The sequence below is a fragment of the Procambarus clarkii genome, chromosome 56 (assembly GCF_040958095.1).
Source record: "Procambarus clarkii isolate CNS0578487 chromosome 56, FALCON_Pclarkii_2.0, whole genome shotgun sequence".
Classification (NCBI taxonomy): domain Eukaryota; kingdom Metazoa; phylum Arthropoda; class Malacostraca; order Decapoda; family Cambaridae; genus Procambarus; species Procambarus clarkii.
Genome location: NC_091205.1, coordinates 14,224,755 through 14,231,785, shown reverse-complemented (window position 1 = coordinate 14,231,785; position 7,031 = coordinate 14,224,755). Strand labels below are relative to the sequence as shown.

The following is a 7,031-nucleotide window of genomic DNA, read 5'->3' as shown; positions in this document are numbered from 1 at the left end:
GTAATCCTTGTTTCTTTATTGTGTATTGTTAATATTGTGTATTATTCTGATCTGCTTTTGTGTCAAAATTTCTTCAAATTACCTGCAAACACTTTTGTTGATTTTACTGTAATTATTCTACTTAAAATTACCTGTACCTGTAAAGAAAAGCTGTAAAATACCTGCCAACATTTTTTATCAATTTTACTGTTAATTTATAAAAAAAAATTCTGTTTAAGGACTTACCCGAAACGCTATGTGTGCTAGTGGCTTTACAAGAATGTTAATTCAACTTATTTTCTATATTCTCTGTTAACCCCCAATGTAACTTCTTGTATATAAATAAATAAGAATAAAATAATAAAAATAACAAAACTATTAATGATGGGTTCAAGCAACGAGGGAGTAATGCGCAAAGCGTCCCTCACCTGTGACGTCACAGCGTCATCTGACGCCATATCAACACAGCGGCCATTTTGTCGTGAGTTCAGTCATGGCGAGGACTAACCCTTCATGGAAACTGCACCTACTATCAAGAAGAAGAAGATTTTGTGTTCCACCGATAGTATTATCGTAAGTAAACACTTATATTTTATATTTTATTATATTAATTGATTCTATTTTTCTGTAATAAAGGTCCAAGGGGGTGTTGAGTAAGGAACAAGGGTACTGTGTTGGGAGGTGAGGGCTGTTACTGGTGTCTGTGGGGATGTGAGGACTTGTACCAACCACTACCACCACCAGTACCTTGTCTTGCATCCTGCTTAGTATTCCTATTGAGATATGAAGTATTATTGCATTCATATAATTATTCATTCACAGTCATTACTATTTTTATGGGCTATGTTCTGTTACCCTAATGCTTTTTACCCCTGGGCATGTCCATTTACTCTCCAGCCCTTCACAAGCCACTGCTGCACCCCCCTCCATGCCCATACTTACTGTGCTTATTCTTACAGGACTGCACTGCATTATGTGGTGGTCACTGCCTGGACACCTTGGCAATGTAGAGACAGATATTCTGCAATACCGTGATATTAGCAGTAGAGTGATAAGCTGACACATGGGAGGTACAATGAAAAAAAGTTGAGTATCAACTCTTGTAATTTATATTGCTTCCAGTGAGTTTTTAGTTTTCTTATAATCACTATGTTATCTATCCTCTACAACCTAGTTATCTGCTTGATACATGCATTATAGGGTTCTGGTAGTTGTTCTACTCGCCAAGCCCTTCCAAGGCCAGGCTTGACATGTGAGAGCTTGGTCCAACAGGCTGTTGCTTGGACAGGCCCCTCAGGCCCACATATCCACCACAGCCTTGTTTGTCCGGCACTTCAAAATCAAATGTTTATTTACGTAAGGTACATACATTTTTTAGGTAAGGTACTCTTTATTTGGGTAAATTTATCTTCGTAGTATTTAGTTTTGGCTCGTCTAATTATCTTGGATAGCAATAACGAGTAATTCTTTGAGAATTCTTTGGAGACAATTCCTAACTTATACTTCTCCCAACCTATACTTTTTCTCAAGGTCATCTTCACTTCTTGAAGATGTTCAGGTTTTCTCTTGAAGATGTCGACGGTTGTTCCAGCAATACTGTATTTCTTTTATTGCTGAAAACCTGTTTTCAGCCATAAAAAAATAATCCTGAATCCAGAAAAAAATCCCTTTTGTATCATCTGGAAATTTTCAAATATTGCTGATCAAACCTGAGTCTAAATTATTTGTATATATTATGAATTACAGAGGTCCCAGGACAGGGTTTTGAGGCACTCCACTTACATTTTCCCACTCTGACTTAACCCCCATTTATACAAACTCAGTCTTATCTTTTAACTAATAATTTATTGTACACACCATACTCAGCCTGTGTAGGGTAGTTTATTGTGCATGTGTAGTATATATATTTGTGTAGTATATTTGGTATATTTAATGCCTCTAACCTCTCCTCATAGTTCTTGTCCTTCAGTTCTGGGAGCCACTTAGTAGCATGTCTTTGCACCTTTTCCAGTTTGTTTATGTGCTTCTTAAGATATGGGCACCATACAACCACTGCATATTCCAGCTTTGGTCTAACAAAAGTCGTGAACAATTTCTTGAGTATTTCGCCATCCATGCATTTAAAAGCTCTGAATATTAAACTTTACCTGCAATTGGTTGTTGCTGTATTTATAGAATATGATTTGTTCTGCTTTACATTTGTTTGTTCCTTTTTTTCAAAATTTCTTTCTGCCTCTCTCCTCACTGCCGTGTAGTTGTTTCTCTTTGTATTACTGGTATGTTTGGGGGTTTGGCCTCTTTGTATATTGATTCCATTTTTGTGTCTTTTGGTCTCTGGCCGTCTTGAAATTTCAGTTGAACAAATCCTGTTTCCTAGTTCTGCATCTCTGTTTTGGTGTAAATGTTTTTGTTCCTCTATCATATATTTCACAAAATTGACATACTGTGCATTAATTCATCTCAATTACTTCCTTGTCTAACAGCAAGCCTTTCCAGTAAAATTCTTTTCTGACTTCCAGCCTAATGTTTGTTTTATCCTAGTGTGTATGATGCCTAGCGTGTGTCTAGTGCCTGTTGTGTTAAACCGAAGATAAATGCATAAGTATAGGTCCAATAATTTATTGAGTTTTTTTATGAAGTAATCTTTGTTGATAGTGCTCGTTATGTGTCTGCAGGTGCATTCAGTGTGTGTGTGATTCAGTATGTGTATGAGTATGTTGTATGTTAACTACTACACATTGGGTTCTATTAGTCAGGAAATTGTATATCCATCTGCCTATTTTTCCTGTAATTCCTTTTGAACGCATTTTATGTGCAATAACACCATGGTCACATTTGTCAAAGGCTTTTGCAAAATGTGTAAATTACATCAGCGTTTTGTTTGTCTTCCATGGCATCTAGTGCCATGTCAGAGTGGCCAGCAACTGTGATAGGCAAGAGCGCCGTGTTCTGAAACCATGTTGTCTGGGGTTATGGAGATGCTGTGATTCCATGTATTTTGTGATCTTACTTCTTAGCATTCTCTCAAAGATTTTTAAGATGTGCGATGTTAGTGCTATCGGTCTGTAGTTTTTTGCCTCTGCCTTATTTCCTCCTTTATGGGACAGTGCTATCTGTGCTGTTTTTAGTATGTCAGGGATAATGCCAGTATCTAGGCTTTGTCTCCAAAGAATGTGAAGGGCCTGCGATAACGTTTTTTTTACAGTTCTTGATGAATATAGAGTTCCAAGAGTCAGGGCCTGGTGCAGAGTGCATAGGCATACTGTCTATGGCTTCTTCAAAATCCAGTGGGGATAGGATGACATCTGATATATGATTTGATGTTGGTATCATATCCATGAAAAATTCATTTGGGTTATCAATCTTCAGTGTGTTCAGTGGCTCGCTGAAAACAGTCGTACTGATTGTGTGGTAAGATTCTTGTGTGGTAAGGCGTACTGATTCTTGTGTGGTATTGTGGTAAGTGCAATAATATGTATTGTTTCATTGCAGATAAGAGATTCCAGATCGTTCCAGATTTCCGAAGTACTGAAATGCACACCATACAGGCTTGGTGGATCTAGATGCAAGGTAAAATAATTTACATTTACTTGAATATATTTTTAGCTAATTATCAGTATATATATAATATATTTATATATATATATATATATATATATATATATATATATATATATATATATATATATATATATATATATATACATATATATATATGGTCACTATACAGTCTGGAAGGGCAAAAGAAGAAATTGGCATTTCTACAAAAACAAGAACTATATAATGTTTTTTAAGTAAGTAACCAAAAAATTAAATAATTTTTTAAAGTTTAAAATTCACTTAAAAATTTAAATTTTAAGTTAAAAAATTTTAACCAAAAAACTTAATATTTTTCATATTTGGAACCATTCCATAATATTTTCCCAAGAATAAATGATTATATTTCTATCACTTGCTCTTAAGAGTGTTTCATTTAATAGAGGTTGGGCATAATTGTTCTCTACTGCTTATAGAACTGACTGACTTAGCTATGGGAAAATGTAAACTTAATTGGTTTATCCATTACAGTATTTTGCAGTTTATTTCATGATCCTGTGCTTAATACTTGCATAAATAGTAGATTACAAAATGCATTTTTATATCATTAGTATTGAATAATAATAATAATAATGCAAATAATTGACTTATAAACAACGTACAATTAATTGGTCGGTGATATTATATTATTAATATTTTTTCATTCTTGCAAAGCCTTAACAAAGCCATTAACGTGTTAATATAAACTTGATCACCTTCCACTTTTTTTCTCATGTGCTACCTACATGTGCAAAACCTTATTCCTAAATGCATATCTTGTTCTGAAACTTGTCCTTTATATGTTGTGTATCACCATCTCTGGAGAGTTTTATCTGATTGATGTATAAATTACTTTTAATTTTACAGAATATTATTGTTATACTGAATTTATTATTATATAAATAACTTAATTTTACAGAATCATCTATCAACACACATCCACAAGTTGAGGAGGATGTGACCTTCCAAATTTCTGAAGTACTGAAACATGCACCAAACAGGCCTGGTGGATCTAGGTACAAGGTAAAAATTTTAATTTGTGTATTTTTTTTTTTTTACTAATTGTCCGATATGTATGTATGTGTATGTATGTATGTATGTATGTATGTATGTATGTATGTATGTATGTATGTGAATGTATGTATGTAAATATATATATATATATATATATATATATATATATATATATATATATATATATATATGTCGTACCTAGTAGCCAGAACTCACTTCTCAGCCTACTATTCAAGACCCAGATCGAAAACCATACTGTCTGTCTGAAAATGGTCACTGCTTGATCGCAAGCGGGGATATTTCTGGTGGGGGAGAAAGAAACATTTGCGCAGCGCATCCCGCGGCGTTGTGCGGGCAGTCTGGGGCCGTATAAATACGGGCGCACAGTGGGGCTCTGCCCTCACTCCGCCTGCCCCCGCCGCTGCCCTCGCAAAGGGCAGTCTAGGTGCTAGTAAGCCCTACTTATAGTCACAACCCCTTCTCCTTATTCATTAGATCTTTTACGGCCTCTTGGCCGGGTACATTACGTGTTATGTGGTCTCTCACTTATTAGTTATTCTTTGTGTCCTGCCTGTTATATCCTAGTGTTATATAATTACTACACATTTGCACTCGGCCTTAATTCTAGTACCAGTTAACCTTTAGGTTTCTGCAGAATTAGTTTCCATGTCACTATAGGCTAAGGTCTCATACTTACTACGGGTGTACCTTTTAAGTTAAATCTAGTCCTCGGACATGGAATTGTTACTGTTAATTCTTACTTTATATATTTACTTTATATATTTTAATATAAACGTTATATATTTACTTACTTTATATATTTGAAACTTTATATATTTACATGTTCAATATTAAGTTTAATATAATATAAACTTTGTTATAAGTCTATAATATAAACCGTGTTTAATATAAACTTTATATATTTACTTACTTTATATATTTGAAACTTTATATATTTACATGTTCTGCAGAATTTAATCTTCAATAAATTTAAAGCCCCATACTGCCACTATCTTTCTCCCCCTGATCAGAAAATGGTCACTGCTTGATCGCAAGCGGGGATATTTGTGGTGGGGGAGAAAGAAACATTTGCGCAGCGCGTCCCGCGGCGTTGCGCGGGCAGTCAGGGGCCGTATAAATACGGGCGCACAGTGGGGCTCTGCCCTCACTCCGCCTGCCCCCGCCGCTGCCCTCGCAAAAACCCACCCACCTCCCCTTTGCAAGCGGCTGTCTTTGTACCCCCGTCATGCTTTGCACAGTTGTCCCCTTTTCTCCCCACTGCATGTGGGAAGGGGGGTGCAGCGCCGGTCCCCAAGTGTCCCGCTGTCCGCAGCTAATACTTTGCCCAGTCTAGGTGCTAGTAAGCCCTACTTGTAGTCACACCCCCTTCTCCTTATTCATTAGGTCTTTTACGGCCTCTTGGCCGGGTACATTACGTGTTATGTGGTCTCTCACTTATTAGTTATTCTTTGTGTCCTGCCTGTTATATCCTAGTGTTATATAATTACTACACATTTGCACTCGGCCTTAATTCTAGTACCAGTTAACCTTTAGGTTTCTGCAGAATTAGTTTCCATGTCACTATAGGCTAAGGTCTCATACTTACTACGGGTGTACCTTTTAAGTTAAATCTAGTCCTCGGACTTGGAATTGTTACTGTTAATTCTTACTTTATATATTTACTTTATATATTTTAATATAAACGTTATATATTTACTTACTTTATATATTTGAAACTTTATATATTTACATGTTCAATATTAAGTTTAATATAATATAAACTTTGTTATAAGTCTATAATATAAACCGTGTTTTATATAAACTTTATATATTTACTTACTTTATATATTTGAAACTTTATATATTTACATGTTCTGCAGAATTTAATCTTCAATAAATTTAAAGCCCCATACTGCCAGTATCTTTCTCCCCCTGATCAGAAATTATATCATTTCTCTCCAGGTGTTCTACCCATTTAGTTTTAATTATTTTTTCCAATATTCCAATTCCAATTTTTTCCAATAATGTGTGTGTGTATGTATATTTGTGTTGTTGAATATGACCGAAAGTCAGTCTTTCTGCCCCTCTCCGTACTGCTATTGTTGTTTCTCGCATCTTTGTATTGCTTGTATGTTTGGGCAATTTCTGTTGAACAAATCCCCTTTTCCTAGTTCTGCATCTCTGCTTTAGTATAAATTTTGTTGTGCCATTATCATATATTTCACAAAACTTGACATACATCTCATTTACTTCATGTCCTAACAGCAAGTGTTTGTCAAATTCCTTAAGGAAATATCTGGGTTCCCTATAATGACCTCTCCACAAATCAGGTTTTTCAACTGCTTCAAGCTCATTTTCTTCCAGATTATAATGCATTGCATACTTTATTCCCAAAAAGACATGGTCACTTTTACCCAAGTGACCAATGTCACTTGGGTAAAAGGAGGGAGGTACTGAAAGGA

General features: G+C 35.4%; 1 long non-coding RNA gene across 1 annotated transcript in view; it reads left to right on the top strand.

Annotated features, from left to right (window-relative positions):
• The first annotated feature begins 3,475 nt into the window (after window positions 1-3,475).
• The window catches only part of LOC138353009 (uncharacterized), a 110,396-nt gene continuing 106,840 nt past the window's right edge, over window positions 3,476-7,031 (top strand). The window contains exon 1 of the long non-coding RNA XR_011223004.1: window positions 3,476-3,549. This is a non-coding gene — a long non-coding RNA (uncharacterized lncRNA). The remainder of the gene's footprint in view (window positions 3,550-7,031) is intronic.